At 47.2% G+C, this 27,416-nt stretch overlaps 2 long non-coding RNA genes across 2 annotated transcripts in view; one reads left to right on the forward strand and one right to left on the reverse strand.

Annotated features, from left to right (window-relative positions):
• LOC140594696 (uncharacterized) lies at positions 1-27,200 on the forward strand. Its single transcript, XR_011995813.1, has 6 exons — positions 1-164; positions 4,752-4,867; positions 19,644-19,807; positions 19,975-20,038; positions 22,109-22,199; positions 23,397-27,200. It is a non-coding gene; the product is annotated as an uncharacterized lncRNA (long non-coding RNA).
• Positions 1-27,416, reverse strand: part of LOC140594695 (uncharacterized) — a 97,171-nt gene that overhangs the window by 2,517 nt on the left and 67,238 nt on the right. Inside the window, exons 2-3 of the long non-coding RNA XR_011995812.1 lie at positions 11,131-11,255; positions 593-3,310 (exon numbers count right to left, since the gene is read on the reverse strand). This is a non-coding gene — a long non-coding RNA (uncharacterized lncRNA). The remainder of the gene's footprint in view (positions 1-592; positions 3,311-11,130; positions 11,256-27,416) is intronic.

Here is a 27,416-nt window from a genome sequence, read left to right on the forward strand (position 1 = left end):
CCCAGTCCTGAGACTATTCTCTTCCACCCACATCTGTCTCTCCAGCCTCTCTGTGGGCGTAGAAGAGGACACCACCATTTGAAAATCCTGTCATTGCTTCAAACTGAAAGTCTGCACACCAAGGGATACATCTAACCATTGGCACTCTAGACTTGGAGAGAAAGGTAAAGATTTGGTTCATTCCTTGCCCCCTCCCTTTGGCTGTCTCTATGGAGCCTCCACCAAGCGGTTGTTCAGCTTTGATGAAGCATGTCTGACCTCCCTTCCCTGGGGAGGACAGAGTGGAGTGCTCTAGTCCGGGCTGGGTTCTCTATGAGCAAGAACAGGCCATGAGCATGGCTGGGGTTGGCTCCTGCCTGCTGTATGCACCATCCCTGGACAATGCAAATGTAGAAACAAAGAGGCTGAGAGGGGCAGGTACAGGGGGAGCATGCAGAGAGCCAGACCTAGCTCTGCAGCAATAGGTAGTGAGCGGGAGAGGGTAGGAGCAATAGTCAAGAGGACTGCCGTGCAGGAGTCCCCATAGCCACTCACAGGTTCAAGTCCTAGTTCTCCAGGACTCGCAGAACTCAGCAAAAACTGTTCTACTCACAGTTGTAGTTTATTACAGCAAGAGGATGCAGATTATAGTCAGTGACGGGGTAAGGTGCAGAGGCAGTGTCAGAGATCCCAGCAGGGAGCTTCCAGTTGTCCTCTCCCATGGAATCATCTAGACGATGCTTACTTCTGTCAGCAAGGATGAGCAGCAACATGAGCAGGGTATTTATCGCCAGCTGGGGAAGCTTGCCTGAGCCTCGCTGTCTGGTTTTTGTTGGGGTCAGTCACCTAGGCATGGAGTGTCTGCCGGGCACACTCGGTCTCCAGCTCCTCCAGAGGTCAAGGTGATGGTAAGTGGCCCAAGGCCTCCGGGGAAAGAAAGACACTCTTATCAGGCACATTTTAAGCTCACCTCCCGGGAGCTGGGCAAAGACCAAAACTTTCTTGGGGCAAAGTTCATCCCTGTCCACTTGGAAAGATCTCCTTTCAGTGGCTCAGCATCTGAGCCCAGAGAAAGCCCTGGGATGACCTCTCCACCTGGAGATGGGCTGGTGTCCAAGAGCAAGTCTAAGGGAAGAGGCCGATTTTGGTGGGAAAGCACCAGACACCTGAGTGAGGAGTGGTGGGCGGAGGGCGCAGAGCTCCTCTGATACACATCCCCAGGGAAGAAAAAGAGGTTTGCTGTTCCAGTGCGTTGAGGTTCCAGAATCAGTGAGCCTGGGTTTTAAGGCCCATCTCTACCACTTCCTGGCTCTGCAGCTGGGGTGAGTTACCTAACTTGTTAGAGACTCGGTTTTCTCACCTGCCGGCTGAGGATGGGAACGGTTCCTGGGTCATGGCCGCTGTGGGGAGGTTTGCATGACACCAACAGGGGACAAATGGTGACCGTCTTATTCTGCACTGTGAGGCGACGCTCATCTCCAGTAGCCCTTGGCCTCTGTGAAGTTCTCCCCTATGTGGAGACAAGACCTGTTCTTTCTTCTCTTTCTCTCTTTTTTTATTTGTTTGTCTTAAACAGCTTCCTTGTTACACCGGCCTCCTTCATCTTCTCTTTCTGTTGCGGCATCACCATTTTTTTGAGAGCCATCAATTATTCATTCACTTCTTCCTTCACTCATTCATTCATTCATTCAATACCTGTTTATTGGGGTTCGTCTGCTGAGACTGAAATTGTGCTAAATGCCGTGGCCAGAAGGAAGAATAAGACTCTCCGCACCCCCCAGAGGATTTATCGTTAAGTGAGACAACAAACAACTGCGTAAAATAAACAGCTCAAATGTTTTGTTTGGCAAATGTACTGAGTAGTGGAGGCATAAAAGGAGCAGGGATCTGTTTTATCTGCTCAGCTACCTCCCAGATGCACCTTCTCACTTGCCTTTATCCCCCTCTTGAGAGAACTTCCAAATTCTCTCTTTTCTATTCTTGTTGCTATGGGTTCAAAGATTGTAAGGAAATTTAATCCCAGGTGGGGATTCACAACGGCTGCTAGTGGATCCTAGGTGGCTGGACTGAGAGGGGTCCAGGGCTGCATCTCATCGGGGGCGAGGCTGGATGAGACCACCTATCTGAAGAGGATTTGAAAGCTGTGATCATTATAGGAATCTGACCTTTTGCCTCTGGAGCATCCTCACAGCTCGGACCAGACAGGCGTCCCCAGCCCATGCAGGCCTCCCCAGCTACTCCCTTTCTCTGACTCCCTCTCAGGAACCCCCCAGCTCAGCCCACGCACCGTGGGTCTCAGTGGTCTCCCTCTTCCCGGAATGATGCTCATCGCATGACTCCGTGCCTCGGGTCTGCTGTGATGTCTTCACCTTGGATAGTGTAGCCCTTGGGCAGGAAGTACCCCCTTTTATGTCTTCACGGTTTTCCCTCATCCATCCTCAACCCTCAGATGAGTACTGGTCTGTGCTCAGGGTAGGTGCCAACTGATGGATAGGCAGGTATTCCAGATGTTTATGAAGGGCTCCGGGAAGATTTTAGGGTCAGAAATGCCGTTTCTGTGTTGCCTCTAGATAAGGTGCATGCCCAAAACTCTGCAAAGTGGCTGTGATGTTAAGTAACTTGCTCGCTCTCCATATCTCTGCTGCTTTTACTCTGTTCTCTGCAGCGATAACACCTTTCTCCCTCCCTCCATGCAACAACCTAAGGTGAAATTTCCAAGTGGGCCTGGGAGCCCTCCCAGCCTGGCTGGAGCCACAAGGATTGGAGTGGAATTAAGCTGTGAATGTGCTCTGTGCTAAAACTGCCTTCACAATGATGATAGCTCAGAAAGGAGTTTCTCTGGGGGGAGGGATGTTTGGGGACCACTGGCAGTGACGCAGGAGCTCCATGGAGAAGCCAATGGCAGAGCATTTGAAAGCCAGGATTGTTCTACAAATCTGACCTTCTACAGTCTGCACACAGGAGAACTGGAAGCTTTCCCGGGACAGGGAAACGATCAGCCCAGGAGGAGTTGATCCGGATAAGAAGGCCTGAGAATACCTAAGCCCCAGGAAAGGTGGAAGGGGAGGCTCAGCTATTAAAATCTGGAAATAGGGTGCTCAGAACAGTGATAGAGCAAATCCAAAATTTTAAAGGTCAGCATTCAGGAAACATTCAATAAACAGGGTCCAGAGGGGCATAGGGGAAGTGCTGTTGAAAAGTCATTCATGTAGCCTTCTTCGCGCACTCCTTCAGTTGCATGTCCTGAACAGCTATTACGTGCCAAGAATGGTGTCTCCAGGACACGAAGAGAAGTCGTAGAGGTGATAGGATCCACCCAGGACTTGGAAACCTAGGACACAAGGCAGAGAGAATCAGTGGTGAGCTTGGGGAGATCCGCTCGAGGCCGAGTTGCAGTGCTGTGGACACCTAGCTAGAGGATTTAGTCTTTATCCAGTGGGAACTGGGGTGGCCCCCGGAGCATTTAAGCTAGGAAGGGACCTGTGGGTTTAGACAGGCCGTGGTGGCCACAGCAGGGAGGATGGTCACAGGAGAACCAACTGAAGGCAGGAAAGTCAATGGGGAGACAAGAGTAGTTCCAAGGGCTTTGGGCATGAGACTTGATTTGGAGGGAATATAGAAAGCCATCCTTCACAAGGAACCATGGGTACTGAAGAAACCACTCACTTTGGGGATGGCATAGAAACAAGATAAACTAGGAAGGAAGATTGTGACCCCAAATACCAGGTTCGAGGAGGAGCAAATTCACTCACTTCCTGTGAAAATTCACTTTCAGGTGGTCCTGGTACAGGCTCTGGGGTCAGAGAGACACGTCATTTGACATTCATCTGTTGTGCAAATATAACTGAACCTTTCTGAGACTCAGTTTCTTTATCTTTAAAATGGACTTAAATTGTACTGCCCTCCCTATGACAGATTTGAGGATGAATTGAAGTAATATCTGTGCAACCGCTAGCCTAGAAAGAAGCAAGTTCTCAATGTTACCCATTCTGTTTATTATCAAGTATTAATCAACAACAATAACATTTATTGTGATGGAAGTTCCCTTTTCTTCAGAAAATGGAGGAAGAACTAGAGGATGGCGGGGAGCTGTGGCTTGGCCTGCGGAGCTGTTGTAAAACAGTATTAAAATCAGGAGCTGAGGGGATCCCTGGATGACTTAGCAGTTAAGCATCTGCCTTTGGCCCAGGGCTTAGTCCTGGAGTCCCAGGATCGAGTCCCACATCAGGCTCCCTGTATAGAGCCTGCTTCTCCCTCTGCCTGTGTCTCTGCCTCTCATGAATAAATAAATAAAATCTTTTTAAAAAATTAAAAAATCAAATAAAATTAGGAGCTGAGCATGGCTGAATGTAACAGCAAGTCCTGAAGAATTAAGATATGACTGTGATGTCTGAATCATATGCCTTTGCCTTGTGTCACTCGTTTTCCTCTCCATTATCTCTGAGGGGAGATTGCTGTGTCTCTGGGCATTGCAAGAGGGGAACCACAGAGCAGGAGAGGAGAAGCTTCAGGAGAATAAGACTGTTGCCCTGATACTGGCTTTGCACCTTAGTGAAAACACAAAGCCCTTTCATTAGGAGTCCTGAGTCAACTAGGCTCACTCTCAGCCATGCCACCTTTCCCATACACACTCTCTGTCTTTTGAGAGGTGGAGGGATATTCTCTTAAACTATAGACAGCCCTTCTGAGGCTACCTTCTAAAGAGGAGCCAGATGTGGGTGAGCTTCTGAGCATCAGGCCTTGAATCTTGCTTTTTTTCCTTCACCACTTAGCTGCTCCTCCAAGAATTCTTGAGGACAAGATGGAAGAACCCAGGGCTCCAGTTTTAACCACCGCAGGGCTGTGAGCTCACTTGGGCCATCATGGTCTCCTATGTCTCTACTGTCAGGTAACCAGGACTCTACCTTGTTTTTCCTTTCACTCTTTCTTGTCTTTGTCTTCCTGTCACCATTCCCTCTTTACTGAGAGTGTACTATGTGTTCAGAACACCGCCGAGTACTGTATAGACAACATTTCATTTAATCCTTATAGGTCTCTGTGAGGGACGTGGTCTTATTAATTCCATTTTATATCTGAAGAAACCAATGAATAGAGAGACTAAGTACACTGTCCAAGGTCATTTAGCTAAAAATTGGCAGAGTCAAGATTCAGACTCAGGTCTGTTTAATGCCAAACCATATATGCTTAACCTCAAGATCAGCAGTTCTCAAAGTGTGGTTCATGGATGCCTGAGGTTCCCTGGATCCTTTATAGGACCAAAACCATGCTCATGATGTTATTTGCCTTTTTCACTATGTTGACACCTGCCCTGATGGCTCAAAATCAGTGGTGGGTAAAAGATCTGGCTCCTTAGCCCAGACCAAGGCAGAGGCATCAAGCTTCTACTTCTAGACATTGTATATTTTCCTGGAACACACTTGCAGGAAAAAAAAAGCCATTTTACTTAAGAATGTCCTGACAAAGCAGTAAAAAATATTAATTGTATTAAATCTTGACCCTTGAGCACATGTCTATTTTATATTTGTGTAATAAAATGGAAAGTATGCCAAAATAATTTATGTGAAATAATAATGTTTATCTTGAAGAAAAGCACATGTGTGATTATTTGAGCTGCAAGTTGAATTAGTCACTTTTTCCCCCAAAACATCATTTTACTTGAAAGAATGACTGACAGAAAAATTATAACTATCCAGACTTAGGTATGTGAAAAAACAAATACCTGGATTCTTGCAAATGAACAGAGTGGGTCTGTTGCTTCAAGGAAAACACCTGACAGTATTTGCTGCTGCTGCTGAGCTTCAAGCTTCCAAGAATATTAGAATTTGGGGAAATTTGCATTTGTACTCTATCAGACATGGTCTAGACAGGAGACAGAAACTACCTCGCAAGGGAAGGTTAAATATAAAGAATTACAATCTATTTATAAGAATAAAAGACAACCCTGAAGAATATCCTAAGACTCAAGTATGATACCCAAGGAAGGAAGACACTTAAGAAGACGATCCCTCCTCACAGCTGGGATTCTGACCTCATCGGAGATGATGTAGTTCCAGGATGTATTTGCAACTGGATGATGAAGTTGCCCAGGGCAGGAGCCTGCCCACAGTCAGTGCACCAAAACTAGCAGGCAGCGAATGATGAGCTGGGACCAGCAAACAGGTAACTTGCACTTGGGGTCTAGATGTACCAAGGCTGACAGGCAGGAAGCTGCTTGGGGAGTGACAAAAAAATTTGCCTGGAAGCCGTCTATAGGGGACACTGAACATCTTGGAAAGGCAGCTATGGCGCCTATAGAACCCACCCAGAAACCCCTCTCCGTGGTTCTTGGGGGCTGCCTGCAGGAAGGTGCTGCACTGGTGGTCAGAACTCCATGGATAGCCACTCTTTGGGGAAGCAGGGGAAGCTGCTAATGGGGAGGCACCAGACCTGGGTGTGACATGACACCACTCAGTGTCACTGAAGCTGCTGGCTACCATGTGCCAGAAGGACAAACTGAGATCACTGGAACCAGGAAAAAATGTTTTTCCCTCACCCAGCATCTTCCCAGTGCTGTCTACTGACAAAAATTCACCTCATGCCAGCTGTCTAGGAAGAAGTGTGCCGCCATCATGGCAGGAATGGACTTGGGCTGGGTGGCAATCACTGGAAAGCTGGTACAGTCTACCACTTTGCCTGCTCAGCTTCTGCACACAGCTGAACTTCCAGCAACATTGAAACAACTCTCAAGACCCAGGATTGAGTCCCATGTTGGGCTTCCTGCATAGAGCCTGCTTCTTGCTTCTCCCTCTGCCTGTGTCTCTGCCTCTCTCTGTGTCTCTCATGAAAAAAAAAAAAAAGAAAGAAAGAAAGAAAGAAAGAAAGAAGAAAGAAAGAAAGAAAGAAAGAAAGAAAGAAAGAAAGAAAAGAAAGAAAGAAAGAAAGAACTCTCTTTCCACAGATACAGCTGTTCTCTGAACACAGGAAGATCTTGCTCTTTCCCCAAATCAGGAGATGCAAGGTCCCGAGAGTCTCTGTATCCATTGCTGGCTATGTGAACTTCTCAAATTTAGCCACAGCACCACTATATAATTCCTGGAGACTAAATTGTAAAGTTAATCTCCTGCAGCTTATTTATAAAACTATAATGAGGACTCATCCCCAGTGGCCTGGCACCTGTCCATAGGTGCCTGCTTTTTGTACCCCAGAGAATGAATCGCCTTGACTGATGTGATACTTCCTTATGGGAAGCTTTCAGAGGGCAGCTTTCTGGTGAGTTCCATAGACTCCCCAGATAGCTTACCAGTGTGTTCAAGACCCCTCAAAGGTGGCTTCCCTGCAGACTCTGTCAGCACCCAAGTGGGGGTTTCCCTGTTTGCCAATCTCAGCCCACTGACTGTGGCCCAGCTTTGGACCTGGGGCCATCCAGCAAAGATCTGTACCACCCGGTGGGGCTGCAACCAATGCAGTCTGAACCACAGTGGCACTTTCACTGTGAACTTCCAAATAACCTAAAGACTTTTCAGATGAGATCAAAGGTGGTATTAGTGAATGCGATTTTCCAAAATTGTATGATGGAATGTAGTGACATTTGCAAGGTCTACATAACTCAATGAACCAATATTTCCAAGTGATCAATGCATGATGTAGAAGTTCCCTTCCAAGTGCAAGATAGACCAATGGGTTTAACAGAAAATGGAAAGTTTCTGATGCAAAGCTGCAACTAACCTTTAAGAAACTGACGTTTATTGAGTTTTGATGCAATTTCTAAGAATATTCACAATAATCAGAAAAAGCTATCAAAATACTCTTTGCTTTTCCAATTACATATCTGTATAAGGGCCATATTTTCTCCATATACTCCAGCAAAACAACATATCACAACAGGGTGTACTCAGAAACAAATAAAAGAATCCAGCTGATTTCTAGTATGCCAGACATTAACAAGGCATGTGAAAGTATAAAACAATGCCACCGGCCTTATTAAATTTGCTTTGGAAAAAATTTAACAAAAACCCAAATTATTTATATCAATATGTTATGGTTTTACTGGTGTTATTTAAATGAAGTAATAAATTAAACATTTTTTCTCAGTCTTAATTTCTAGTATAATGCATGCCAATACATATAACCTACATAAACAAAAGCTCTTTGAGGGCTTTAATAACTTTTAAGATTATAAGGAAGACCTAAGGTCAAAAATCTTGTGTGCTATTGCTCTAGACAAAAGTAACTTTCCTTCTAAATGGGAGATCCATGAATTTGGAAGTGAATAATACCAGGTAAGGTTTTGTGGCAAATCATCCATGGGGATACCTCTGTATCAGGGGCTTAAAGATTCATAAACATTTGCATTCCAGTGCCTTCTTAAAGCACAGCACAGCCAATTTCCCTGAAATGTTGCCTCTGTTCATGTCACATCCCTGTGCCTCTGCTGAACCCTCCCACTTCAATGGAGAAGCTCCCATTCTGAAGAAACCTGACCCCAGGATGAGTTGTAGATGATCTTGTATGAAAGGGTTTCAATCAAACTGGGGGAGCCATTCTAATGACACTCTACGGGAGCATCAAGTGAGCTGACACTTTGGTTCATGGCTCTTGCCTTTTTCACTCTGGGCTTCCTATTGAACAGAGCCTGCTGATGATCTGCACTCCCTTTTGTCTTAAGATGTATTGCTGTCACCTTCCCCCGGTTGAATGCAATATCTATGTACCTTGTTTTATTTCTTCTTGCAGGACTTTGGGGAGGAAGCAAGAGATAGCCTTGGAGCAAGAGTGAAAGACCTGGTTACTCAGCACTCAGAGGCAGGTGCTCACTGCCCAAGATGCCAGGAGTTCCCAAGAGGATTGGAAGAGTCTGAGAACAACTCTCTGAATTGGAGCTAAAGTACAGTAGCAGGCTGTCTCACTTTTGCTAATTACATCCAGGGGTAGGGGTCTGACCTTGGAGGGGTCTTTGTGACTTTTATAAAACGGGTTTGAAACCCACCCTGTTGAGCAGTGTTGGAGATGTCTGCAGTCTTGCTTTTGTGGCAGGGCAGACATGATATTATTGAAATTTCCTAAGATTCTGCAAGCCAGAAGGGTCAGGGGTCTTCCTTACCTCCTCCCAAACTCTTTAAGCACTAGAAGTACCCAGAAGAGGAGGTACAAAGAGGGGTAGCTGAGAATCTGCAAGAAGGGTCTCACCCAAACTATGAGGAGAGAGCAGGTCCTTGCACCCATACATCACCCAAACAACAGATGCCCTCCAGCGAGCCTCTGGTGGGCAATTTCCCTGAGAAATGGCACCTTCTGTCCCAGGCCCCACATTTCCTGTAAGCTCTGCCAGAGGAGGCTTTGGACTGATGAGCTCAGCAGACAGGAGAACAGAAGGGGAAGCCTCCTCAGTCACCTCTGAGATAAAAAGAACGAAATAAGAGAGAGGGAGAAAAGGAGAAGGAGAAAATCAAAGACTAATCCTACAAATTCTCCTTTAATCTTAGAGCTTCCAGACCTAGTTCCCCTTTCATCTAGGACTTCGAAGTTATCTAGTTATTTTATGGGTAGTGAAACCACAGGGCGAAGAGAGGGTGTGTGTGTGTGGGGAGATTGAATTAATGAACAGGTAAGCAGGTTTATTATTTCGTCTGATCCTTCCTTCCTTCCTGCTAATTTCTCTGAGCCAATTTGGGAGGCAGAGCCTATCATGTTAACTCAGAGACAGACTATTGTATCCGTGTTCTTTCTGAAACCATTTATCTGAAGGATATTAAAGATCCAATTTACATAGACATTATGGCATTGTGAGGAGGGTGTATGCACATGTGCACATGGGGGGGGTGGGAGGGAGGGAGGGAGAAAGAGAGAGAAAGGGAGAAATGAGCTAGGGTATCCATCCAAATGGGCATATGTTTGCGTACATGCTTGACCTGCATTGAGCATCATCATCTCCCATGAGGCTCTCAAAGAAGTTTGCAAATACTCCACAAGTTAGTTCAAGAAGTCATCAGGCCTTGACAGAAATCAGGCTCCAGGCAATGGCGGAAATGTTTATTAAATTTGTGATTCAACTCTCAGGCTCCTGCATTTCCTTATCAGTGCTACAAGGCCACGATGGAGGAAATGGGACCCTCTTAAGTTTGATGTCTGCCTGGTTGTATTGGCCCAGCCCACGTGTGTGCCTGTATGGTGAAGAACAGGGAGGGTAGATGCTGGGAAGGGGAGGTCAGCTTCCAGGATAACCACTCCAGGGCAGAGCCCTTGGTTCTGCGTGAGGGAGCTGAAGGACAGAAGACAACCTGTGTCATCTGGGCGCGGGGGCTGCATGCCGTTTGATCCATTCATGCAGCGTAGGGAAAGATGCCTATCCTGCCTATGGCCCCGGTTTGTCATGAGATTGAATTGGGGAGGTGCGCATAACAGCACTCTGGACAGAATGAGCAGAAAGAGGGCCTAACACACCAAGCTCTAACGGTTTGTTGTGAAGATTCTTTAAGCCACAGCCAACGTCCCTTTGCTGACGTTGGGTTCACCAAAGAGCTTTCTAAGGGATAATGTGGCCTCCTGCGGGAGATGTCCAGCAGCCCATGTCATGGCAGTGCCACTGGTCCTCCAGGAGATGCTGCTTTTGCGAATGAGTGTTGGTGGTCTCCCCTGCCATTCATTCATTCATTCATTCATTCATTCATTCATTCATTCTTTCATCCATTCAGCTCATGCTCACAGATGATCCAGTGCAATGGTTTAAAGCCTTGGCTCCGCTTTAGCTTCCCTGGGGACTTAGAACACAAAACGAAGCTCCCAGGCCCCTCCCCAGACTAATTAATTGACAGGTTCCGGGAGCAGCTTCCAGGCACAGATACTTGTATAAAGTATCCCAGGTTCTAATGAGCAGCCAGGGTGAAATCATTGATCTGGCGTATGCCCTGCACTGTTTGCCTCCAGAAGATACAAAGATAAATAAGATGTTCCTTGCTCAGTGTCAACCATCGCCCTAGCACCAGACCACCCCCGGGAGAGGTAGGGGGATTATATTCCTGACTTTGCAAAGTCCAGGATCACAATGAGACCCCAGCTTCCTGAGGACACCATGAAATGATCTCCCCATCTAACTCTTGCTCATGAGCCCAGCCTGCTGGACTTATTCCTTCAAATCATAAGCACTTCCCAAATCTCAGGTACCCCTGAGCTCACCTTGGCTTCCAGTGCGGTCTTTCTCCTGGCCCAGGCATCCCCCAGATCCCTCTGCCTGCAGCAAGATGGTGGTGAGTTTCGTGAAGCTCAGCCTGTTCTCCACCTGGGTCGTGGGCCAGGTCGTTCTAGAATCCATAAGGAGACCAGAATGTCAGGATGCATCTGCCTCATATGTCTTTCCTCCAGGAGCTCCCAGAAGACTAACTCTTGCCTTCCTTTCTGAAGCCGGGGCTCCCTTTGCACCTGCTCCTAAATTTACGCTTTGTTTTTGAAATAACGTGGCTCATCTGAAAAGGAGAAAGGCTGCCTACACTCATACCAATGGCTCTACCTTGGATGATGAGCCCTGCTCACTTTGGGATTTCATGCTTTGGCTAGGGGACACTTTCTCCAGGCAGCAACATTTCAAAGGTCATTTCCCCATACACATCTTCAGCCTCATACCTTACGTTAGGCGGGCTTCCCTGCCCACTGTCCTTAGAGGTCCACAGCCTGGATGCTTAGCTTGGTGCCTGTCACAAGTCAAGGAGGTGGTACCGGTTTAGGTCAGGCATCTGGCTCAAGGCTGGGATAGAAGTCACACTTTTCGATCATTTCTCCCCTTCCTCTCGTCAGAGCTGGCTACGGCAATCAGATGGGACTGTGATGTTTTATCATTCAAGTCTGTTAAGAATCTGTTTCTTTCAGCATCGAAACTTTGTTCCTGTCTTCTCGGAGACTTAAAATACTGTCCTTGAACTGAGGTGGGCCCCTCTCGCATTAAACACACTCACAGCTTCAAAGCTATAAGTGTTGCCGCAGAGGGTCCCAGGGGAGTGTCAATAAGAGACGCGTGTTTGCTGTACTACAAAGAGAAGCCTTGCTTCTTGATGGAGTTGATCTGAGGGGCGGGGGTGCTGGAGGGGTTTGTTGTTTGTCTCCAAAGGAGGAGAGGATTAGGGGAGGGGAGGTTTATTCTCTAAGAGGAGTTGCTGGCATCAGCAGCCTCCTTCCCAAGGAGGATCATGGTCTCCTACTGGAGCAGAAGGAAGGAAGGAAGATGCCCAGACCCTTGAGACTGCAAAGCCAGCTGTGTCTGCCCCTGAATAATCATACCACCACCACCATTTTGTAGCGCTTCTCCACATTCTGCCTCTTTTGCTGCCCTGAGGGTAGGTGACACCATTATTGCAAGTGTCAGGTAAAGTAATAGAGGTTCCGAGAAGTGGAATTGCATGCCTGAGATTGCCCGGCTGATATTGGACCTGTGTTCTTTCTTTCCTTGAAGGGTGGCCAGTAGATTTCAATGCCTGGCTGTTGGGTCATTGTTGCTTAGTAGATGGGCTGGGTCCAGGAGGATTCTGAGATTGCCTCTGGGCTCAGCGGGAAGGAAGTTTGCAGCTGATGTGTAAAGTAAACTTACATTTTATCATCCAAACTGGGGTCCTTTTGAGAGTGAAAGGGACTGTATTAAAATTATGCCTGAGGGGATCCCTGGGTGGCTTAGCGGTTTGGCGCCTGCCTTTGGTCCAGGGCGCGATCCTGGAGACCCGGGATCGAATCCCACGTCGGGCTCCCGGTGCATGGAGCCTGCTTCTCCCTCTGCCTATGTCTCTGCCTCTCTCTCTCTCTCTCTCTCTCTCTCTGTGTGTGTGTGTGTGTGACTATCATAAATAAATAAAAATTTAAAAAAATAAAAAGTAAAAAAATAAAACTCATTAAATAAATAAATAAATAAATAAATAAATAAATAAATAAATAAAATTATGCCTGAACAGCACATTTAACGCAGGGACTGTCCTGCGTCAACCAGATGTGCGGTCACCTAGGGGAGTAACCGTGTGTGTGATCCAGGTATTAGGGTGGGGGAGCAGGTGGGTGGGTGGCAGCTGCCAGTCGGCCAGGGACCTGTCAGTGCTGACTAATCCTATGATTTCTGTGAGGATGTCTCTTCTCATTCCCATTCCCAAGGAGCAAGCTCAGCCTCTGACAGCCTGCAAGAAGTTGAGAGGGGTGGTCACAGATCAGAGGTCGTCTAATATGGCCACAAGCTAGACCGTAATGCGCCTTGCCATTCGCGCTCCCAAATGATCCATTGCCTCACCTCCCGGAGGGAGAACAGCCAAGTCATGGATGCAAGAGAAGGGAATGTCCTGAGTTGAATACTCCTCTTTTCTGACTGTGGCCAACCTTACCCACTCCCCAGCCTGGGGACAGCCACAGAATCTCTCAGAACCCACTCTGTACTCATTTGACAGAGATCCATCCGCTGGTGGAATTCATGGCCAAACCCTCCTCACCTCTTGCTTTGACTATTTTAACAGCCTCTCACCTTGTATCTCTGCCTTCCACTGTCACTCCCCCATTTCATTTCTCCCTCTGCTGACAGGGCAGTGTGTCTAAACATTCATGTCAAACTGTTCCATGCTCAGGAAATCTTTCTAAAAATCCTCATTGCCTTTCTACCTCTGTTATGGACTCAAGGTCTGAAATCCCTGTGTCGACGGCCTTCCCTGCAAGGTGATGGGATTTGGAGATGGGGGCCTTTAGGGAGGTCGTGAGGATGGGGTCCCCATGATGGGATTAGTGCCATGATCAGACTAGAGACACCAGAGGGCTTGTTCTCTTTGTCTTCATGCACACCCTGAGGAAAGGCCACATGAAGACACTGGAGAACGTGGCCACCTGGTAGCCAGGAAGGGAGGCCTCAGAACCTCACTCTGTGGACACCTTGATCTTAGACCTCTGGCCTCTAGAACTGTGGGAAATTAGTTTCTGTACTGTAAGCCCCCCAGTCTGGGTACTATGTTAAGGCAAAAGGCTCACACATACAGCCTCCCACAATCACCTTCCATTAGTTGCCTGTACAGACTGTACTCTGACATTATAGGATTATTCACCATTTTCTCATCACATACATGGCACGTATTTTCATGCCTCTCTATCCTCATACATGCTGTTCTTGCTGCCTGGAATCTATTTCCTCATCTCCTTTAATGTCTGGTCAATGCCTGCTTAGCCTTTAAAGCCCCAGCTCCTATCTAACTTTCTGCATCCCCCTCCCGAAGAATTAATTTCTCCATTTGCTTGGCAGCATGATACCACTGATGGTACGCACACTACCTTAGAGTGCTACCCTCCCACTACCATGGTGCCCGGCACACTAGGTGCTAGAATCATGTTTAAGAAATTAATCAATGCACAAAGGGATGAATGAATAAATGAATGAATAACACCAGACCCTTGGATGGAACTTCGCTGTACTAGAATGTTCAGGACATCAGGGAAATGCACTCTTGGCTTGTCGGGGCTTCCCTCATGAAAAGAACCAGGGAGGAGCAAGATGGTTGAATTAGCCATGAGGCTCAGTAGATCTATGGCTTTGCCTCCTGTCTTCTAAGGACTCACTTTGGGCAGAGTTCAGAGGGTGACAGTGGGGAGCAGTGGGGTTGGGGATGGGCAGTGACCCCCCTAATTGGCTAAGGAAGCTTTGCTGAGAAAGGAAGCAGGGGAACAGCAAGTAGAGAATGAGCCAGGAAACAAGCTCCTCTCTTTACCTTCATGCACCTGGTCCCTACCCTTAGCTTTCTCTTCTGCCCCAGAGCTGTGAGTGACCTTCTTTGCCGCCCCTTACCAGCATTCACCCCTGTCACTCTCCTTCTTCCATGACATTGGCCTTGGTCTCTGGAGAGCCACCAGGATCCTGCTCTTCCTGACTTTCCTCCTCACCTCCTCCTTGAGAGGGTCGGGCTCGGTGATCCTCACCTGTTCCCCACCAGCAATTTCTCCCACAGGTGATGTTGCAGATGGGAGGGTGTGGGTGGGCTGGGGAGAGAGATGGGGCCTAGACCTGAGCCTGAAACAGAGTTCAAAGGGCATAGGCCCCATGAGCTGCCCCAGCCTCATTCTGAAACCTCGCTTAATCCTCAGGCCCTCGCTTTGGGGGTTGGTTAGGAGAAGGGGTATCCTGGCTGTGCCTCCCCAAGCCCCCAGCCTCATCACTGACCCCTTGCTGCAAAATTGTTTATCCACATTTCTCCTCTTTGCCCCAGCACATTTTGGCAGCCCAATTAGTGCCTCACAGATAGTTTCTTGAGTCTGAGCAATCCTCCTACCCAACCTTTCACCTCCTGATTTCGCTTTCTTGCCCTTGTAGGGAGATGTTTGACAAGCTCTCTTCCATTTCATCTTCAAGCAGGCTGACATGCTTAGAAGCGCTGCTGCTGTCTTCCAAATGAAAAGCGGGTTAATTAAGGCATATTTTCCAGCTTGTTTTTAAAAGGGAAAACAAAAGAGAGAGAACAGGTATCCTAGTTAATGGTTCCTAATTGCTTCTTTCCCGAAAAGTCTTCAGCGTCAAACAGTCTAATTGAGTACTTCCTAATCTGGCATTGAAGAACTGAGCAGGGCTGTGCCTGGCCCCCATCCGAACTCCCACTCCCTTTCAAGACCCAGCTCATATGCCATCTCATCATGGAAGCCTCCCCGCTCCCTGGACTAGGTTAGGTGATTAGAGTGGACGTGGTGCCTTGTAGCCCAGAACCTTCTGAAGGGCTCACTCTGCTGACTGCTGAGAGGGTTGTCAGCAGACAGTCCTGTTAACTCTTCCTCTTTAGGAATGGCCCCCGCTGCAGAAAGCCATCTTGTTCAGAGTCCTGCCCTTTCCACCGGGCGCCTGTCTCCAATGATTGGCCCACGCAAGGGTGTCAAGGCCTGGGTCTTTTGTTTCCATTTGGTTCAAGTCTGAGATGACATTTGAGCTTTGATTTCCTGAGGAGTTGGTTGTGGCCTTTAAAGAGACTGCATCGCAACCCAGCCCCTCCCTTGGGCCAGTCTTGCTTCCCTTCCCTTCCCACAGGTGATGGGCCCGTGACTCCTCCAGGCTGTGCTTCCTGCACGCTGGTGGCTGGGCAACTCCCCCTGCGACAGTGACCCTCCTCTGTGTTACTGTGGTGTCCTTTCTGGCCATCATCATCAGTGTGCTGCAATGTGTTGTCCAAGAGGCTTTTTAGGAGGGACGTAATACAGTGAGGGCATTTGTGCTTTTTCATCTAGGAGGGATATGTTGATTCTATTCTTTCCAGACTTAGGCTCTAGTAACTGCCACAAAACTCTACCTACTTCCCCCATGGCGGACCTCAGACAATGACTGACTGGCACTGGGGTAAATGGGCAGCCCTCTTGCCCCAACGTGGGACAAACTCTGGAGTAGAATTTGTACTGCAGAGCTCCCCAGAAGATCAGACTGGAGACTTTTTTCAGTCAAGAACACATCCTGCTTAGCTTTTTTCCTCCACCTTCTCTTTCCTCAATCCTCCTCTTCTGAGTGTATTTCTCCAATAAAGAACTTGACTGAAAGTCCTCATCTTAGGTTCGGCTTTTTGGAAAACCTGAACTAAGACTTTTGTTATCAAGGCTGGTCCTGAAAAAAGCAAACAAGCAAGGAAACAAAAAACAAAAGCAGGTACTAAGGATGGGATTCTGGAATTGGGTTGTGATGGAGACCACATTGTGGGTCATAGACGGGCATTATTGCTAGACTCCAGCAGGCTGTGTGGCTACTGAGATCTTTACCTAGGTGAGCTGCAAAGATGCTGTACTAGCTGCTACAACGTCTTGGGGGGTTTGGGCTGCCATAACAAATTACCATAGTCGGGGGGGGGGGGCTGAAACAACAGAAATTCATTTTCTCACACTCCTAAAGGCTGGAAGTCCAAGATCGAGGTGTCCATAGTTTTGGTTTCTCCCAAGGCCTCTCTCCTTATCTTGCAGACACCCATCTTTTTGCTGAGTCTTCACATGGCTTTTTCTCTGTGCAGGTATATCCCTGGTGTCTCTCCTTATAAAGATACAAGTCATTTTGGGTTGGGGTCCCACACTTACTATCATTTACTCTTAATTACTCCCTTTCAAGGCCCAGGTGCAATCACATTAGAGGTTGGCCTTCAACATACGAATTTGGGGGAGACAGTTCAATCCACAACAGAAGGTACAGGGAAAACAACAACTGTGAAGACGGTAGAATTGGGTGGCCTTTACTAAGCACCACTGATTTGCTGAAGAAAGAAGATGGCAGCCTTGGGACGCCTGGGTGGCTCAGTGGTTGAGTGTCTGCTTTCAGCTTAGGATGTGGTCCCAGGGTCCGGGGATCGGGTGCCACATCGGGTTCCCCACAGGGAACCTGCTTCTCCCTCTGCCTGTGTCTCTGACTCTCTCTCTGTGTCTCTCATGAATAAGTAAATAAATAACATTTTTAAAGTAAAAAGAAAAGAAAATGGCAACCTCACATCTACTAAATAACAATTTAAAGCAAAGTCACGCATTTAAGGAGATCCTTCTATTCCTGCAGCCAGAGGCAGACAGAGCTAGAAACCAAGCACGAGCCTGTGACAGAACTTCAGAGAAGAATGAATTCTCAGCCAAGATGAGTCACCCGTGCTGAGAGCAGGGCCCTATGCTTGGTATGCAAAAATCTGGATAGATGTACTTGAGAACTGATTCTCTAGAATTCCCTGAACCATTTGGGCCTGACCAAATGGCTTACTCTCCCTTGTTAAAAGACAGAAGCTCTTTCTTGCCCAAAGATGATGCAGAGGTTGCCCCATCTCCCCTTTCTGGCTCCCAGATCCACAGACTGGGTTAAATCTCAGCACAGCCAGACTGGGGAAGTAGTGGACCTGCTGAAGGACTAGAAGGTCACACCCAGAGCTGCAGGGTAGTGGCAGGAACGAGGAATGGATTCAGAAAAGGGCCTGTGTGGGGAGGAGACCAGAATACAAAGCTGGATGAAGACAGTTTTCCAATCCAGGGCCCTCTCCCATGACACAGGATATATGCCCTGGCAAGGGCCCTGAGATCTGTTCTAATGCACTGCTGAGATGGCTCTTGGAAGCTTGGCTAAAGCAACAACCCACATTAAACAAAACAGATTTGTCAGAATTGCCATGACGAACAGGTAGGAAGAGACCAAAGGCCCAGAGAAGTGGGCATGCTAGAGCGGGTCTGTAATAGAATCTGGAAAATGTAACTAACCATGTTCCTCGGGGGGCCTGGACAACAGTCTGATTGCTAAGGAGATGGGGGCTCCAAAGTCTCCAGAGGGTTTAGTGGTGGGACTGGTGGAAACTCTGTTACTGAATTGGGCTCCTTAGTAAAAATGGGGGTGTCCCAGAATAGCAGAGACCAGGTGGTCGCATAATTGTCAGAGAGGCAAGGTGAGCATAATTACCATAATGGGCAACAAGGTTGGCATGACAGCCAGGACAGCCTGGCCTGCAGGGACTTCTAGAAATGGTATGGAGATCATAGTGTTCCTAGAGGCAGACAGATGGGCAGCCAGCAAGGATACGTGGTCTTGGATAAATATACATACACACATATATATGAAGAATAATCAAGCACGGATGAACATAAGGCCAAGTTTAGTCTTTCCAAAAAACGTCATGTTCCCTTGCGTAGTTTTCAGACCTAAGCTTATTTTCAAAGCCAGAACATATTGACTAAAGAAGAGGCTGAGTCATGCAACACAGCGGTAAGTGTATACGACAGCATGCTGTATACACTAATGATTTCCCCAGTCCTTCCCCAAAGGACTTGTAATTATTTACTTGCATAACCAGGCATTGGAGAAAGGAATACCCAGAGCCTTGTGAGGTCAGTTGAAGACTAGTTCTGAATTGACACTGATATCTGGGCAATAAAGCATAATTATGATGTCCCTATTAGGTCAGTGGGGGCCAGGTGATAAACGGAGTTCTGGCCCAGGACTTTCTCAAAATATCCACCTCATGATCGTTTCCCTGGTTGCTAAAATATAATTGCAGTGGATGTAGTCAGCAGAAGATGTAACCTTTACTTGGTTCTTTGACCTATAGAGCAAGAACTATTGAGTAGGAAAGGCCAGTAGAACTCTTTGAAGGTTCCCTCCTCCACCAGGATAATAAATCAAAAACAATATCACATTTTAGGGAGGATGGCCAAGATTAGTGCCACCCTAACCAGTTTAAAGGGTGCCGAGGTGATGGATCCTTGTCATAGTCTCACATAGTCTGGCCCCTGCAAGACTCACGTAGATCTAACAGATAATATCGGATTTCGCAAGTTTGACCAAGTAGTGGTTCCAACTGTAGCCGCTGTGTCACTCATCCTATATTTGCCAGAGTGGATGAACATGGCCTTTTTAATGGTCATGTAGCTCTCAATCTGGCAAATGCTTTCTTTTTTTCAATACCGATAAGCAAGAAGGATCAGATGCAGTAGCATTTATGCGGAACAGACAATAGTTTATAATCACCATCTTATCTCTGGAGGATTGTTGATTTTTTTAATTCATAATAGAGTCCAAAGTAGACTATCTAGACCTTCTACAAAATGTCAGCATGGTCCACTCCATTGATGCCATCCTGTTAGTTGGACCCAATGAGAATAAGTGACAGATAACTCTGGACGCCATGGGAAGACTCATGCTTTCCATAGGGCTGGTGATAAACCCTAGAGACTTAGGATTCTGTTATCTCATTGACTTTTTTTTCAAGGACTAATGGCCTAAGGAAATCTCTTTGTACCCCTGATCACTGAGAAAGAAGCAGAAGATTCTGGAGGCAGCATATTCAGCAGTTGACAATTCTGCTACAACCCATTTATCAGTGGCATCGAGAGGTCGTTGGGTTGGACAGTTCTCGCCCAGTCAACCCACCAGGTAAGTCACTTAAACAAACCAGCAGAAGCGCTAGCGAAATGTGAGAGCTATCTATCTAGAGTGGCTGCTGGAGGTGAAAGACAAAGAGCAGTGAGTGGTCATGACCTTGGGAATAGGCAGCAGGGCTGTGGTTCATTCTATTAACCCTCCTTCTGGATGTTTTCCAGGAATCTGTGACCTACCAGAATCCTGGAGATGCTGCGTCTGGAGGGAGTAAGCCAAATAGGAGAAGTAAGTGGATTAGTGCTGTGCAAGGGTTGATTGCAGTAGATGCTGTTGATGCTTGACCCAGTCACCATGACGTGATGGCCACCATTTGATGATCACCACGTCATCATTTGATGATCACCACATCATCATTTGATGATCACCATTTTGATCACCACGTGATGGCAAAGACAAGCCCCTGCCCCTAGGTACTCACTCATCTCAGCCAACGACTGGCAGACATGGGCAACAAAGGTATTCAAGGTAGGACTGGCTCTGTCTGTGGTGCATTTAGTGTTCTAGATTAGAGCTTCTCTGTGGGCTCAGTAGAGCTACTGCCCACCCGAGACTGTGCTTTCACTTAGCTTCCTACCCTTCCTGGTTTCTCCCAAGAGCGCTCCCTCCAACAAATGACGAGAGCAAGAATCCCAACCCAGGAGCTGTTTTCAGGGTACTCCACCTAAGACAATATATGCATCACTTATGTTATTACATGTGTGTGTTTATTATTTTTAAACACAGTACCTCTTTCTCCAATGTTGTTATCCAGTGTACACCATAGAACCCTGTGGTCACATTTGTGCTCCCCACATCACGTTCATGAGCTACTTGGCCCACATATGTCTAAGCTCGGTTTACCTTGGGATTTCTCACGTCTCAATGAAGTGATTCCACTCTACACATTTTGAGGGATTGAAAATTTTACTAGTTCAAACTGAGTTGGTAAGTGGAATCAATCCATAACTGAACTTCAACTTTCTGAATTCCATTATAGAAAAAAGAGGGATGGAGGGAGGAAAAGAGAGAGAGAGGCTTTTATTTATCCATTAATTTATTAAGTTTTGGCTTTTGAGCTTCTGAGAGCCTACATTTTGATTTTAAGGATTTTCAAGGAGAATTTTGACAATACATCTTTTTACCGTGCGTGCTTGATTTTAGAGGATACTCTCCAGTGATAAACTAGTGTATTATCTTATATTTTAGACTCTTCATTTCAGAGTAGGTTCCCCCACTTTGGTCTGAATTAGTGAGGTTTGATGAAATGTGGACAGCAAATGAATTGCAAATTATATGTAAATGTGTATAAATTAGCACCAGTTATTAGAATAATTTGCATCAACAGCTCTATAATTAGGCAGCAACCTGAGAGAGAAGGGCAGTGGGCAAAGGATCCGAGGGAGCTGGGAAGGCAGCCCAGGAGTCCTGGGGTCCCCACCTCTATGTTAATGAGGCTCTGGTTTCCCCTTTCCTGGGCCCCTTGGCACAAGGCCTCAGGGATCTAAAATCCATACCCTGGCTTCTGTCTGGTTTTTGCTAAGATTCCTGGTGGATGTAGCTCAGGGAACTGAGCTTCTCCTGCCCAGTGCAGCATAGTGGGAGGCCGGGGCCTTCCAAAGTGTGGAAGTCTCAGATCTAATGCTTCCAGGGCAGCTTTAGCCACATCACTCTGTGATTCTCAGTTTTTGGATCCTGAAAAGGGGTTTGCAGCAAGGGCTTGCTCCCACACTATCTCCCAGTGCTATGTGGTTCAGATGAGATTTTGCATGGAACTGCACAGCCTTCCACGTGCATTTGGTATTATTTTGACAGCTGAGTTCACCCGGCCAGCAAGGGGCAGAGCTGGGATGCAACCCACATCCGTCTGGCTTTCAGAGCCCCCTGAATCACTGCCTCCTGTGCCCAAGCAGGAAGCAGGCATCAAGTACAGTTGCTTCCCAGTTACCCATTCTCCTGTTACCACACGGCCTCCCACCCCGTGTAAGTGTAGGCCTCTTGAAGCCGGACACTGTGTCTTCACGCCATTTGCATCCTATCCTGAGCACACTTTTTGGTGGGTGTGTGCAGGTGAGTGCCCAGTCCTTGGGGCCTATGCCTGTCCATGGGCTTATGAGGCTATTTGTCTTTCCCTTTATCCTGGGGCAACAGGGGAAATGACATAGAGCTCCCATCCCCTTGTCTATAGTTCCCCTTGGATTGCCCAACCTTGAACAAATGAGGGTAGCTACAGGGGCCTGGGGAATTGGGAAGAGCAGACGATGATATAAATAACCACCTACTTGCCTTTGGAATGAATCATATGGATTTTCTTTTTAGCATATTTGCTGTCTTCATTTGCCATGAAAACACATGTCCATGCTCTGAACACAGCCCAGTGGACAATGCGTGGCTGGAGGAAAACATGAAGGTGTGTGAATCACCCCTGGGGCAGATACCTGAAGGGCGAGCACCTGCCACAGAAAGATCACAGGGTTTAGGTTCAGAATCAGGTACTGGTTCCTACTCTGTGATCTTGTAAGCTTTCTGAGCCTCCTTGTACCCTTTACAGAGTGACCTTGAGGATGAAATGGAATTTTATATGTAAAAAGAATTTTCTGTTACTTCATTATAATCAAGGACCCCCAGCACCGCCCAGCTAGATCTTCAGTTCCTACCTGCCTGTCCCACTTTGTACCTGCCTGGCCGTCCCACAACATGCACACGGGCACTGGCGGTCATTCCGACTATGTTTGCCCACACAGCCATCACTTCCCTGAGTGGCTTTTCCTGCTCCATTTGCTTGGCCAGCGTCTCCTGATTTAAGTCATCCATTCAACAGATGGATGTTTACTGAGCACCTACTGTGCACCAGTCTCCGTGCTAGCCACTGAGGACATGATGGTGAACCAAACAACTGTGCCTCCTTTCCTGGTGGAGCTTACATTTTCTGAATGATTTGACACTCACTTAAATGTTAGAGCCTTTCCTGACATCCATCCTCCCTTGGCAGATTTGTGCCTCTCCTGTGCACCCGCCCAGTGTCTAAAGTTCTTCTGTCATACTGCCCTTGACTTTGCGCTCACTCTTACCCACTCTGTCCCCTACTCTCTCCTCTCCCTCCTCCCCCTCCCCCTCCCCTATCCTGCTCTTCCCCTTTCTTCTCTCTGTTTCCCTCCCTCTCTCCTATGGCAACCATTTTCTTTGTCCCTCCCTGGAATTTATAAGGCCAATCCTTGAAATGAGAAGGTGACTATTTTCAAACAGATAAAAGAAAGCCCTTCTTTTCCCAGCAGATAATTAATTTGTGTCACTTGCTGGTCGTGGAACATAATTGAGGCCAAGGGCTTAAGAAGGCCCTGAGAAGGAATTAGACACGTCGCCACACCAGGGGGAAGGTATCGCTCACTCCGCTTCCCTGTCCCTGGAGGGTGAGGGTAGCAAGCCCTGCCCTGTGCAAGTGTTCACGTGCTACGAAGTGAGCTGCAAGCCAGTGCCTGGGCACCAGCGGTGGACTTGCCTATCGCCAAAGGGTGGTTGGAGACTAGGTTGGAAGCCCTGGGTTCGAGTTCCAGGTCTGTTATTTTATTAGTGGAATGATTCAGATATATTCTGTAACCTCTTACAGTCTCCAGTTCCCTGAAACCCTTGAATCCTGTGTGTTTCTCCCACTGGGCTGCGGAGAGGCTCTGGAAAGCATAGTGTGTCAGAGCTTGGCAAGCTGGAGAATGTAAAGGACGAAGTGTCCCATGGAGGCTCATCCCATCTCCCACCTTTGGGCATGGACACGGCAGAAAGGATACTCCCCATGAGCTTGAAGTCTAAGGCTTTGGACATGGGTCTTGGCCACAGGGACCGTCATGCAGGCATGTGGCGACCTCAGGGGACCTCAGGGGACTCCGGGGAACAGAAGTGACCCAGCGTCCCTGAGGCCTGGGCCTGCATCCGACACTAACCAGCTGTGAGGTCTTGGCAACTCCTTTTCCCTTTTGGGACTCTCACTTTCTTAACCTGCAAAATGGGCCCTGGAGGTTGCAGCAAAGACAATTAAACCAGATTATGATTTTTCAAAGTGTATTCCTTGGAACGTTGGTGAAGCATTTCAAGAAAGAAAAAAGTTCCTGAAAAAGAAGATTTCGAGAAAAAATTTGAGGGATGCTGCATAATATTTAAAGATCACTGGAGTGCAGATTAGCACAATACATCTCTTAAAAGGCCTGTAATGGGGAGAACGGTTTTTGTCTAACCTGGTTTGGCCCAAATTTTGTAGACCCCCTTATTAACGTCCTATAGATGTTGATGCTCTCAGGAATATGCCTTAGGGGGTATGCGACAAAGCTCTTGGGTTCTTCTCTGTCAAGCATTTTGTGCCTCCAGGATACTCACATGGTAATTCCGCACAGACTGGGGGCCGGGGGTTGGGGGACGTCTAGCCTCAGAGCCACAATTGGCCGGTGGTCAGCGTTGTGCTGTTTTGGAAAGTCCTGTGGAGGCTGTTGCCACCTCCTTCCCAACTATGCTTTTTATGGTTAGGTGACATTCAGCTAGCTTTCCCTGAGCCAGCAATACCCAACAGAGGAGCCCCACCTAGGCGGTTGAGAGTGCAATGCGGATGCCGGCATGTTGCACATGTTGCCAACTGGCCCCCCGAGGCTCCACGTGAGCTGAGTCTCAGGATCCGGTGGCAGTGTGACAGCCTCCCACCTGTGGAATCCGAGCAGAGAAAGTAAACCCACCCAATGTTACTCAGCATTTTCACAAAAAGGGCATTGGGTGCCTTAAGTGTGCCAGGCACACAGAGATAACTCAGGCCGGATCTCTGACCTTGAGGTGCCTTTGGAGTTGGGGAGGGAATGGGAAAGGGGCAGCATATGAACACCTAACAGAGCCTACTCTCAGCCTGGGAAGTTGGTTAAAAATTTAGATGCCTGGCTTCTGATCTCCAGGGTCAGAATCTACGGGGAGGGGCCGGGCACCTGCATATTCTGGTATATGACTATGACTAGATTGGGGAATTCCTGCATTACCTGAGTACGACCAATGGGGAAAGCATGTACTTTGGAGTCGAGTGTTGGCTGGGTGGCTCCACACAAGGCTCTCCATCTCTCCCCAGCTTTATGGGGGTATAACTGACAACCCTATAAGATATTTAAAGTGTGCATTGGGATGATTTGATATACATGTACACTGTGACAAGATCCCCCCTCCCCATCTAGTTAATTAACACATCCATCACTTCTCCTCTTTGTCTCTCTCTCTCTCTCTCTTTTTGGTGAGAACAGTGAAGTTCTGCTCTCTTAGCATATTTCAATCACACAACACCGTGTTATCAACTATTGTCACCACATCATACATGAGATCCTCAGACCCTGTTCATCTTAAAGCTGAACGTTTGCATTCTCTTACCAGCCTTCCCCTTACTTACCCCACCCTCCAGCCTCTGGCAACCACTTTTCTGTGCTGTTTCTAGGAGTTTGGCTCTTTCTTTGGGTTGCACGCAAAACTGATACCGTGTGGTATTTGTCTTTCCCTGCCTTACCTCACTTAGCTTCTTTATTGAATGTGCTCATAGGTTTGTGGGGGCAGTGACCTTGGAATGCTGCATGGAGAGCACCTGGCACAGAGTCTGCCGGACCACAGGAGCTTGGGCATCGTGGCCATCCTCAGTATGTTTATTGAAGAGGGACAGAAACACGAAGGCAGGAAAGTTAGAGGGGAGGGAGGAACTGGCTGGGTTCAGGATGTGCCTGTGGGACAGACAGTGCTATGCACTGGCGCAAAGATACCATTTAAACCACCAAGGTTGACATTGGGCCAGACACTTCAGTGCTTTCTAGAAGTGAGTATTCAGAAGCTTGTGAGGTTCTGCAGAGCGGCGTGGCTTGATTCAGCCAAGATCCAAATTCCCTGTTACAGCAGCTCCTTTGGTCTGATTCACACATTTCGTACCAGAGCATTCACTTTCTCGCAGCATTTATTAATTTCCTGGGGGTATGCCTTTTTGCCTTCGTCAGCTCCTACAGGCCAGGAACTGGACGGTTGACACCTTGTCTTCCCCAACCTAGTGCTGTGCAAACAATAAGTACTCAATACAAACCTGTGGCTAATTGATAATTGATCTGTTGCAGCAGGGAGGGTGGATGCCAGCTGTGGCTGTTTTGTCCTCAATTTGGGTTCATTTCCACCTTTAAAGAGCTTGTGCATTATTATATTATCATATTATGCAAACCAAATATCCTAAAAAGACAGATAGTTAACAAACAGACTAGTAGATTAGGGATTGCCTATGGGATTCATCTAATCAACCAGCCTACTTATCTGCCTGTGATCAGGGCCCTGAGTCTTTATCATTCAGCCGAGTGAAGCAACATACCAGGTTCCCAGAGGAGTAGAATGGGATTTCAATTACATATCCATTTTTTTATCACTTCACTGAAATAACATGGGCTCCCTGGCTCTAAATTGCTAAAAACCAGTTTAAGTTAAGGAGACAAATAGACACTAATTGCAGAGCAACGTGGAGTCCAAAGCATCAAGGCACTTGGCCGAGAAATGCCTTTCGTCACTCCTTCCAGTGCAAAGCTGGAAGAAATGGAAATTTCTTCTCCTGCTACTTGACTCTCAGTTACCCCTCGCCTGAGGAGGGTCGGAGTTTGGAGGGGTACAAAGGAGCCATCTGGGGAGAGAAGTTTGGGCTCCTCATTTAGCCCTGGCAAGCTATTAACTTGAAGACCATGGCATCTGTTTCTTTTGTGTAATAATCTGTGCTGTTGTCTACATTCTTATGTATTTAGAAGCATCCCCTAAATCTTTAATTGGAACTGCAGCTTCCCAGTGAAAAGAGTAATAACACACAGGCATCAGGTGACCCGGCTAGGGCTAGCTCTGTGACCAACTGGTTGAGTGCCCTTGGACAAATTACTTTATGTTTCTGCTTCTGTTTCCTCTTCTGTACAGTGAAATCCACTGGTAAATATTTAACCGGCTCTCCAGGAAGGAAAAGCCCTTATTTGTAGCTTTTGCCAGTGTCCGTGGTGTAAATACTCCCACCATGGCTGATTGCAAGCTGCCAAGCTGATGTCACTGACTATGGAACTGAGAAGAGAAGCCCACAGTCAGCTCTCATAAGCCAGCATGAGATCTCACCCATCACCAAATCTAATGATAATGGGAAGGTTGTAAGGGGGACATGCACTCTCTCTGCCTGTCTAGGTACATCTAGATCTCTAGTTCTTAAAACTCAAATTTGATGGCAGGCAAGAAGAAAAACAGCCAGCTTTTGCCCATCTCAGAGGTGGGGTAAGAAGAAAGGAAACAGCATTTTCAATGCGAGATAAAAATAGAATGCAGAATTTTGATGATTCTTTATATCAGTATTTAATGAATATGTGATAGCATTTATTAATAAAATGTAATAATCATATTCAAACTTTCATTGAATGGAAAACGGTCTTCTCTGCTTCTGTGCCTTTGTGAAGGGGAAGGTGGACAATTTATTTCCTGTCAAGGGAGTTTGACAAGAAATAGATCAACAAGGTGCCTTCTCCCCGTCTGTCATGTCCAAGTCCACATGCTCAACAAATGCTCAGCAGCTGTGTATTGATGACACCTCCTGGCCATGAGGACTTTCCTCTTTTACAAATGGCAG

Source organism: Vulpes vulpes, chromosome 12 (genome assembly GCF_048418805.1).
Source record: "Vulpes vulpes isolate BD-2025 chromosome 12, VulVul3, whole genome shotgun sequence".
Classification (NCBI taxonomy): domain Eukaryota; kingdom Metazoa; phylum Chordata; class Mammalia; order Carnivora; family Canidae; genus Vulpes; species Vulpes vulpes.